Source organism: Macrotis lagotis, chromosome 6 (genome assembly GCF_037893015.1).
Source record: "Macrotis lagotis isolate mMagLag1 chromosome 6, bilby.v1.9.chrom.fasta, whole genome shotgun sequence".
NCBI classification, from domain to species: domain Eukaryota; kingdom Metazoa; phylum Chordata; class Mammalia; order Peramelemorphia; family Peramelidae; genus Macrotis; species Macrotis lagotis.
Genome location: NC_133663.1, coordinates 45,472,208 through 45,483,523, shown reverse-complemented (window position 1 = coordinate 45,483,523; position 11,316 = coordinate 45,472,208).

Below are 11,316 nucleotides of genomic sequence, written 5' to 3'. Positions count from 1 at the left end.
TTATATCATCTCAAAATTATCAGCACCATTTGTTGATCTGTAGGTTCTTATTGCAGAAGTCTGGAATTTGTCTGAGTTTTACATATCATAGGACCAAAAGGCCTATCTAGACAGTAAAATCTAGATGGGCTTCCAGCACATATTACCAGAATGTAATTTTTCATTAATGATGCTCCTTCGATCTTTGGAATGCTTTGTCTATGACTTATGAGTTCCACTTTGCAATCTTACTTCCTGTTGCTACTTTATACTAGCTACTTATAAACTTGTTTATTATACTGAATACAGAGGGGCAGGGGAGACTTCAAGGGGAGAACATGCAATTTTAAAACATCTGGTAGAGATAGATATGACAAGATCTAGTGATTGAAAATGTGAAAATGAGGAATTGAAGATGACACAAAGGTTGTGTGCATGGTGGTACCCTTGTCTCTAGTAAGGAAGGAAGACGGGGGCAATTTGCTAATAAGCTCAGTTTTTGCATGTTAAGTATGAGATTCTCTGAAGGCAGTAAATGATGCATAATTGTAGTTCAGGAGAGGCTAGAGTTGGATATATAGATCTGAAAAACATCTTCTTGGAGATGATAATTAAATCTATGGGAGCGTCAGCTTCCATGAGTTCAAATGAGATAAGAGGAAGAGGAGAAGAAAGGCCAGGACAGACACTTGGCAGATACCCATGATTAGTGAACATGATATGGATTATGAACCATCAAGAGAAACTGGGAAGTCTTAATAAGACAGATAAGAAGACTACCAGGAAAGGGAGAGAAGGAATGAAGGAAATTCTCTTATATATAAGATGTATATAAGAAAGAGTTAAACCATGAGGGGAAAATAAGGAGGGGGAGTGAGCATTGCTTGAACTTTACTCCCAACTGAACTGATTCAAGGAGGAAAGAGTATATGTCTGAGAGTGTGTGTGTGTGTGTGTGTGTGTGTGTGTGTGGTTGGGTATAAAAATTCATCTTATCTAACAGGGGCTAAGAAAAAAGGAAGGGGGATAAAAGGGTAAACTAAGGGAGGCAGTAGTCAGAAGCAAAACAGACTTTCGATGAGGTACCAGGGTTAAAAAGAGAAGGATAAATAGAAAAAAATAGGAAGGAAGGAAATACATTGTGATTATAACTGTAAATATGAATGTGAATGATCTCACTGATAAAATGGAAACAAACAATAGAATGGATTAGAACAGAGTCCAACAATAGGTTATTTACTTGAGACATACCTGAAAGAGAAGATCACAAAGTTAAAATAAAGGGCTGGAACAGACTATTATGCTTCAGTTGAAGTAAAAAATGCAAAGGTAGAAAAATCATGAATTCAGACAAAGCAAAATCAAAAATAGGTCTAAGCAAAAGGTATAATCAGGGAAACCACATTTTGCATACACACACACACACACACACACACACACACATACACACACAGAGACCAAATGACATAGCATACAAATCCTTAAAGGAAAAGTTAAATGAATTTCAGGAGAGAATAATCAGTAAGATTGTGGTAGTAGGGGACTTCAATTTATGCTCTCTTGGACCTAGATAAATCTACTATAAAATAAGCAACAATGAAGTTAAAGACATGAATAATTTTAGAAAAATTAGATGTAATAGACCTCTGAAGAATACTAAATGAGACTAGAAAGGAGTTTGTCATTTTTCTCAGCTGTCTATAGCACCCTCAGAAAAATTAACCATGTATTTGGGCATTAAAAACTTAAAAACGAATGTAGGGGGGGTGGTGGCTAGGTGGTGCAGTGGATAGAGCACCCGCCCTGGAGTCAGGAGTACATGAATTCAAATCCGGCCTCAGACACTTAATAATTGCCTAGCTGTGTGGCCTTGGGCAAGCCACTTAATCCCATTGCCTTGCAAAAACCTAAAACTGTCCCCACACACAAACAAATGTAGGAAAGCAGAAATGTTTTATATGTTTTTTTTATTATTTATTTTTCAAATTATATGTAAAGACAATTTTCACCTTTTATAAACTTTTCTCCCTTCCATCTCCCCAGGATAGCAAGTAATATGATATAGGTTATATAATGTACAATTTTGTTCCATATATGTAACACATACACATATTAGTCAGGTTGAAAAAGAAGAATCAGAACAAAAAGGGAATACCATGAGAAGGAAAAAAGAAAAAAAACACATTTAAAAAAGTGAAATTAGTGTGCTTTGGTCTGCATCCATAGCTCTTTCTCTGGAAGTGGATGGTATTTTCTATAACAAGTTTTTTAGAATTACCTTTGATCAATGTATTGTTGAGAAGAGTTAAGTCTAACAGAGTTGATCATCATACAGTTTTGCTGTTAATATGTACAGTGTTCTCCTAATTCTGCTCACTTAATCAGTTCATATAAATCTTTATAGGTTTTTCTGAAGTAAGTGGAGCTTTCCTTTAAAATGATGAGAGGTATTTATGTAAAATCAAGAGCAAAGCATTATCTATAATGGGGATAACTTCATTAAGAGTAGGGGTGAAGCAAAATATATTCATTATCACTATTATTATTCAAATTATTTGAAATGTTATTCAATATTTTACTGTAAAGGCCAGTTGTAGTAATTAAATAAGAAAAACAAATTGAAGGAATAAACAGAGGCAACAAGGAGGGGAAGTGTTACTTCTTACAAATGATATGATGGTTTATATAGGGAAACTTAGAGAGCATATTTATTTATTTAGGTTTTTGTAAGGCAAATGGGGTTAAGTGGCTTGCCCAAGGCCACACAGCCAGGTAATTATTCAGTGTCCGAGGCTGGATTTGAACCCAGGTACTCCTAAGTCCAGGACCGGTTCTTTATCCACTGTGCCATCTAGCCGCCCCTAGAGAGTAGATTTAAAAACAAGTCAAAACAATTAAAAACTTTCCTATGGATAGAAGCAGAGTGAAATTGGCAGAACCAGGAGAACAATGTATACCATCATAGCAATAATGTAAAGAAAATCAGCTGTGGAAAGATTTAGTAATTCTGATCAATACAGCAATTCATCGCAGCTACATTGAATGCCATCCATTTTGTTAGTCATGAGAACAAACCCTCAAATCTAAAAAAGCTTTAGAAATAAATTCATTTGGTCATTTGGTAAAGGAAAAATGCTGGAAGAAGTCTTTTTGTCTATCTCTGTGAATTTTACATGATAATAATTAAATTATAAAATATTCTTTCCAAAACCTATAAATATGGAACTAATAAACTCAGATTGCAGATTGAAGCATATTTTTTCCTTTCTTTTTCTTTTTTTTCTTTTCCCTACCTCACAAATAGCATGTAGAAATATGTTTTGGATGACTTCATATGTTTAATAGTTATCATATTTCTTGCCTTTTCAATTCAATGGGTGGGAGAGAAAGTGGAAGGAGAGAAAGAATTGAAACTGGAAATAAATTGCAATTTTTTTTAACAAAAGTTTAATTAGAGGGGCAGCTAGGTGGCTCAGTGGATAAAGAACCGGTCCTGGACTCAGGAGTACCTGGGTTCAAATCCAGCCTCGGACACTGAATAATTACCTGGCTGTGTGGCCTTGGGCAAGCCACTTAACCCCACTGCCTTACAAAAAAAAAGTTTACTGAGAACAATGTTATAAAAATCTAGAGAGGAAAAATATCAAGGAGAAGTTAATTGACATTTTCAGATGTTGAGAGAAATCAAGAAGGTTAAGCACTGAGAGAAGGTCATTAGATTTCGGAATTAATAGATAATTGGTATTTTTAGTTTCTGTTGAGTGATGATAACAGAAGTTAGATTGTAAAAGGTGACAAGGAAGTGGAGACACTGATTGCAGACAATGTTCTCAAGGAATTTAGCCACTAAAGAGAGGGGAGATATTCCCTAATTGGTAAATGGTCAAAGGATATGGACAGTTTTTGAATGAAAAAATTAAAGCCATACATAATCATATGAAAAATACTCCAAATCATTACTGATTAGAGAAATACAAAATAAAACTACGATGTTCTATCTCACACCTATCAGATTGGCTAAGATGACAAAAAGGGAAAACTGATCAATGTTGGAGAGGTTGTGGGAAGATTGGGACATCAATGCATTGTTGGTGGAGCTGTGAACTGATCCAAACATTCTGGGGAGCAATAGGGAACTATGCCCAAAGAGCAATAACACTGATTATACCCTTTGACCCAACAATTCCAATTCTAGGCCCATATCCAGAAGAAATCATGGGAAATGCTCCAAAGTATTCATAGCAGCTCATTTTGTAGTGGTAAAGAATTGAAAATTGAGGGGATGCCCATCAATTGGGGAATGGCTGAACAAGTTATGGTATATGAATGTTATGGAACACTATTGTTCTATAAGAAGCTGTGAAAGGTCAGACTCTAGAGAAGCATGGAAAGAATTACAGGAACTATGCAGGGCTAAAGGAGCAGAACCAGAGAACATTATACACACTAACAACAACATTGTGATTTGATCAGCCTTGATGAATACAACTCCCCTCAGCAGTTCAGAGAGCTTGGACAACCCTAGGAGGCCAGTTTTGGACAATACTTTCCCCATCCAGAGGAAAAAACAAAACAAAAATCCCCACTGGATCTGAATGAACACTACACTCACTTTTTAAAATTTTCTCTTATGTATTTCTTTCCTATCTCATGGATTTCTTTCTTTTTCCTTAATCCTAATTCCTCCTACTGAAAATGACTAATCTGTAAACATGTTAAACACAAATATGTATGTTCAATATGTGAAAAAAAAATGGGGCAGCTAGGTGGCGCAGTGGATAAAGCACTGGCCCTGGAGTCAGGAGTACGGGGGTTCAAATCCGGTCTCAGACACTAAAATAATTACCCAGCTGTGTGGCCTTGGGCAAGCCACTTAACCCTGTTTGCTTTGCAAAAAACCTAAAAAAAAAAAATTGAAAAAAAAAAAGGAGAGATAAAAGATGAGAGTTAGCAGAGATAATGCCACCAGAGCAACTGGAATGGAGATAGCTGTGGTTTGTTTTAGGTGACAAAATCACCAAACTCTCTGACTCAGGGAAGTAAAAAAGGTTTGGACTTTAATTCACGGGTTACAAAAGGTTTACAAGTTATTTCAAAAAGTTCACCAACTACTACAAAAAGTTCACAAGCTAAGTCCTTTAGAGAATGTAATAAATGTAATTTATGACAAATCCTGTAAGTCAGGAACTATGCAGGGCTAAAGGAGCAGAACCAGAGAATATTATACACACTAACAACAACATTGTGATTTGATCAGCCTTGATGAATACAACTCCCCTCAGCAGTTCAGAGAGCTTGGACAACCCTAGGAGGACAGTTTTGGACAATACTTTCCCCATCCAGAGGAAAAAACAAAACAAAACAAAAAAAAAATCCCCACAGGATCTGAATGAACACTACACTCACTTTTTAAAATTTTCTCTTATGTATTTCTTTCCTATCTCATGGATTTCTTTCTTTTTCCTTAATCCTAATTCCTCCTACTGAAAATGACTAATCTGTAAACATGTTAAACACAAATATGTATGTTCAATATGTGAAAAAAAAAATGGGGCGGCTAGGTGGCACAGTGGATAAAGCACCGGCCCTGGAGTCAGGAGTACTTGGGTTCAAATCCGGTCTCAGACACTAAAATAATTACCCAGCTGTGTGGCCTTGGGCAAGCCACTTAACCCCGTTTGCTTTGCAAAAACTTAAAAAAAAAAAATTGAAAAAAAAAGGAAAGATAAAAGATGAGAGTTAGCAGAGATAATGCCACCAGAGCAACTGGAATGGAGATAGCTGTGGTTTGTTTTAGGTGACAAAATCACCAAACTCTCTGACTCAGGGAAGTAAGAAAGGTTTGGACTTTAATTCACGGGTTGTACAAAAGGTTTACAAGTTATTTCAAAAAGTTCACCAACTACTACAAAAAGTTCACAAGCTAAGTCCTTTAGAGAATGTAATAAATGTAATTTATGACAAATCCTGTAAGTCCTTATCTAATCAAGGAAAGCAGGATGTTTCAAACAAATTCCATCATTATTTTCTAGGTTCTTTAGTTAGAGAAACCATAATGCTGAGGAGGCATAGAGAGATATGAACCTTTTATTGCACAGTCTCGGTAGCAGAAGATTTCAGGGTCAAGTCCACACATAAATCTATCTGTATAACCCTGTTTGCTCACCAGCTCCCCAAGATCCTAGTCTGCTTTTCCCCCTTGTTCAGTACATTCCATGTCTGCCATTGCCTGATGTCGGCTCTTCCCACAAGCTCAGGTCCTGCCTACTCATATCTCTAGCACTGCAAGGTCTGACCACTGTGCATGCTAGCTGGTCACACGACCTGCCCTCTAGCCTGGACACTTCTAGGGGCCTAGAACAAAACAGGCATCATGCCAAATCTAAGACTTACATAAGTATCATCAACTATAAACAATATGTGTAACTGTTTGCACTAAATTCCATGCCCAAATAATAACTGCATGTCTGGTCTAATTATATGACTATAATCTCCTAATTTGGGCTTTTTCTGGTCAGGCTAGTGATTAAGGGAGATTCATACTCCAATTCTGACCAAATGATTTACCTTACAGAGAAGCAGCAAGATATTGCTATGAGCTAAAGGGAAAAAGATGCTAAAATGAAGGTGAGAAATCACTGATCCCTAACGAGAAAGAGTAGTTATATGGGGAATTATGTTTTGGTTTTTTTTAACAAGGTAAAGAAGGTGAGTCTCTAAGAAGATAGTAAGGTTAACAAAAACAGTTATGAACTGGGAAAGAAGATGAATTTCTAAGATCATGAGGCACAAGTTAGGTTAAAAAAAGTGAGTTTTAAAAGAAGCTAATAAGGCACAAGTTAGGTTCTTTAATAAGATAAAGTGAGTTCTTAAGAAGGTAGGCAAGCAAAGAAGAGAAAGCTGGGGGAGAATAGCAAAGGCAATTAAGAAAGGGACAATAGGGAAAGGAAACAGTCCCAAGACAATGATTGGGCTTAGATCAACATGGATACAGTCTGGAGGAAAAGAGAGGAAAAGAAATTGGGCAGCAACTGTTCAACTGAGTCTTGAAAGTTAAAAAGGAGGACCAAAGGACAGGGCCTTCTTTTAAATACACTTTTAGAATGGAAAGAATGGGGACCATGTTTAAGGAGAGGTTAATACCTGTTGGGGGCATGGTCCTTAAGGTGTAGTTAATATCTGACATGAGTTGCTATGCAGGAGTAGCATCCACTGAGTGGATGCCACTGCCCCAAGGGCATGACCAAGGGCGGACAACTGGCCACCCACCAAGTCTAGACACAGAGATACCTGGGAGGAGTTTCTAAAAGTCAATACAAAATCAAGAATACTTTAACAGTACAAAATTTACAAGATTTGTTTCCAATACAAAAAGGGAATAAAATTTTTATTTTGCCTTCAGAGTTCCCCTGCATCAATAGGATAAAGTATGGTTTGGGTTTTTTTTCTCCTTGTGCGAAGAACATATGGGCATGCTCATAGGAAGCTTGAAGGCAATCATTAGTTAGGGACACTAAAGATATAAATGGGGATTTATAGTTCAGGCAATCTGTTACAAAAGAAGGGACAATATGAATCAAGGATGCATGCAGAAGGGTTGGCCTTGGTAAAAAGAAAGATCACTTTTCATACAAAACTGTAGTGAGCACAATTGTGGGGGGGAATAATTTGAAAGAAATGAGGTGAGGAGGAGGAGGGAAGGGGAACTCTTGGAGAAATGACATTTGAGACATTTGCTAGGGAGAATAGGATAGTGAATCTATTAAAGAGGAATAGAATATTTGCTTTGTTACAGTGAGGAGCTAGTTTGACATTAGATTACATAAATTTATAATGGAGTCAGATTGCATAAGTTTTAATAGTTTTCTCCATCTCTTTTGAACAGTATGTTAGTAGGAGCAAGGAGGTAGATGGTAAGACAAATCCAGGATTGAGGTTTGGCAAGACATGATCAATAAAATAAAAAAAAGGGAATAAAGCTTTTGAAAGTCAATTGAAATTAAATAGTCATTTTTTCTCCTTTTAGGATTATGCTTAAATTCCTATTATTCCTAAATATTATTAAATTATAACTATTAACTATATAATTATATATAATTATTAAATTATAATCATCAAATTATATTAAATATTATATAAATATTATTATTAAGTATTATTCTTAAATACAGACCATTTTGCTTTGTTTTTTCAGTATCTTGAATTTCCTTCCTGTTGTTGAGGGACAATCTTGTATAATTCTAGGTAGGCAGGGGTAGGTGGAGGGGCATCACAGCATACAGTCTATCTCTTCCTAGCTGCTTTCATCTAGGATTCCTCTTTGATCTTACAGAGTTAGTTGGAGTTTGGCAATCACCTGACTGAATTAAATCCTATGTTTCTGAATATCACTGTTTGAGAGAATGGGAATTATACCAGGAAGAACTCAATAAATAATTGATTAGGGGTGGCTAGGTGAATAGAACACCAGCCCTGGAATCAGGAGTACCTGAGTTCAAATATGACCTCAGGCACTTTAATAATTGCCTAGTTGTGTGACCTTGGGCCAATCACTTAACCCCATTGCCTTAAATAAATTTAAAAAATTGCAACAAAATCAAATATATAGAAAGATGGGTGTAATTAACATTATCTTGAGTATAAAGGTGATGTGAAGGGTAGATCTCAGAAGTTGAGTGTGGTTGACATATTTATCATGACAGCAGCATATTCTGTTGAGAAAAATATGGTGATTAATCCAGAGAAGTCAGATACTAAATAATTCAGAATATCCTCTGCTTGGTTAGTTTCAACTAGGGTAGAAATGAACCATAATCCCATGTATTTTTGTGTAATAATTAAGTTTATTAGAGTATGGAAATCATAAGTGAACATTTTTTGGATAAAAGGAGGATTCCTAAGGTGACTTCACATGAAATTGCCTATGGAAATATCCTGAGTGTAGAGGATACCTACCCTCATCAAAGAATTGGGTAGATGGATAAACTTTATATACCATAAAATCTCACCATTGGCTTTTTAAAGCTAGGGTTTCTTAGAAGGAAGCAGTTAGAACTATTTCAAAACACTGAGCAGTTTCCCAAAAATCACCCAACGCTTATAAAAAGTTGGCAGCATTTTGATTCATGTGTCTGAAACAAAGTATTTTGAGATGGAAACACATTAAAATCACAAAAAAGGGCAAATTTAAGTATCTCCCTTAAAAAAACTGTTTTAAAAGCATGAATCAAAATGTTGCCTACAGAGCAGCTAGGTGGTGCAGTGGGTCAAGCCCTGGCCCTGGAGTCAGGAGGACCTGAGTTCAAATTTGACCTCAGACACTTAATAATGACCTAGCTGTGTGGCCTTGGGCAAATCACTGAACCCTATTGCATTGCAAAAAACTTAAAAAAATGTTGCCTACTTTATATTGTAGACAGGAAGAACATTACAGATTCAGACAGTGAAGGGGGGTGTCTGTAGGAATGACTATATTTTAAATATTTAACAAGGACTTTGGAAAACAAAAATTCACCTTAGTTATTGACTCCTTTAGTCTCTCTCTCTCTCTCTCTCTCTCTCTCTCTCTCTCTATATATATATATATATATGTGTGTGTGTGTATATATATATATATATATATATATATGTATATATCCTAGCTCCTTTTGCTTCCTAAGAGTAAGAATTACATATTAATTAGTTTTAGATCTATTTTAGGCATCCCCTCCCCCCAAAAGCATGAGTTACAGAATCAGTTTTTCTCCATTTACTCAATTAATCAGCAAGTTGGTGAATCTTCCAATATCCAGTAGGTATACTGGCTCTGTACTATTTCTTCTCTTTTGTTTTTGGCAAGGCAATGGGGTTAGTGGTTTGCCCAAGGCCACACAGCTAGGTAATTATTAAGTGTCTGAGACCAGATTTGAATTCAGGTACTCCTGACTCCAGGGCCAGTGCTCTATCCATTGCCCCACCTAGCCACTCCTGCACTATTTCTTAATTGCTTTATTTTGATCTAAAGTGTAATAAAACTGGTTTAAAGGTTATTTTTCTGCAGTGGCTAAGCTCTAGATGTCAGTCTTGAATATAATAGGTTGTATTATTTTTATTTGACTTTACTTTGCATTCTGGGGGGATATGAATCTGGTGGTCATAATCTATGAGATTCTGCTATCTGAGATTAATGTTTCTTAGTGCATTTAGAGTCAGAGCATTGCCAGGAAATGTGGCCAGCTAAAGGTTTCAGGGGTTTGAGCAAATGTGAAAGAACTCACTTAAAAGACTGATTCTGTCCAGAAGCATTTAGGAGCAAAAAGCTGATTTAGGTATTGCTGTGGTTAGCAGAAGTTGAGGGAAGGAAAAATTAGCAGCAGCAGCAGCGACAATAACAACAGCTGCTACTAGAGAATAAGCAGTAAGGAAGGGTAAAGGAGTTTGAGAGTTTATCATTATGATAACACTCCCCAAAGCAAGTTGGTCTCCCTTAGGAAAACAACTTATCAAGGTATAAGTAGTCTGGAAAGTATAGTAGCAAGAAAGTTTATTTGGGGGATCAAGATCTCCAAGACTGGGAAGGAAGACAAGCAACTCAACTGAGGAGAGATGAGCTTTTAATTTTTTTTTTTTTATTAAAGCTATTATTTGAGGCGGTTACGTGGAGCAGTGGATAAAGCACAGGCCCTGGAGTCAGGAGTACCTGGGTTCAAATCTGGTCTCAGACACTTAATAATTACCTAGCTGTGTGGCCTTGGGCAAGCCACTTAACCCCATTTGCCTTGCAAAAACCTAAAAAAAAAGATATTATTTGAGTTTTATAATTCCCCCCCATCTTACTTCCTTCAGCCACCCCCCACAGAAAGCAATCTTTCAGTCTTTACTTTTTTTCCATGTTTGTACATTGATCCAAATTGAGTGTGATGAGAGGGAAATCATATCCTTAAGGAAGAGACAATAAGTCTAAGAGATAATAAGATCAGACAATAGGATAGCTGGTTTTTTTCCTAATTAAAGGGAATAGTCCTTGAACTTTGTTCAAACTATGGCTCTTTATCTGGATACAGATGGCACTCTCCTTTGCAGACAGCCCCAAATTGTTCCGGATTGGCGAGTCCTTCAAGGTTGAACATCACCCCCATGTTGCTGTTAGGGTGTACAGTGTTTTTCTAGTTCTGCTCAGAGATGAGCTTTTTAAGGAGCAGAAAGATGAGGTAATTTAGGTATAAGTTGATGAAAGCAGTAATTCAGAGAGCAGAGATAAGATAATAAGGTATGTAGATGAGGGGTAGTAGCTCCAAGATTTAATCCTTTCAGGCTAGGTATCCATTTTTTTAATTGACGGGCTTGACTTATAGCTGC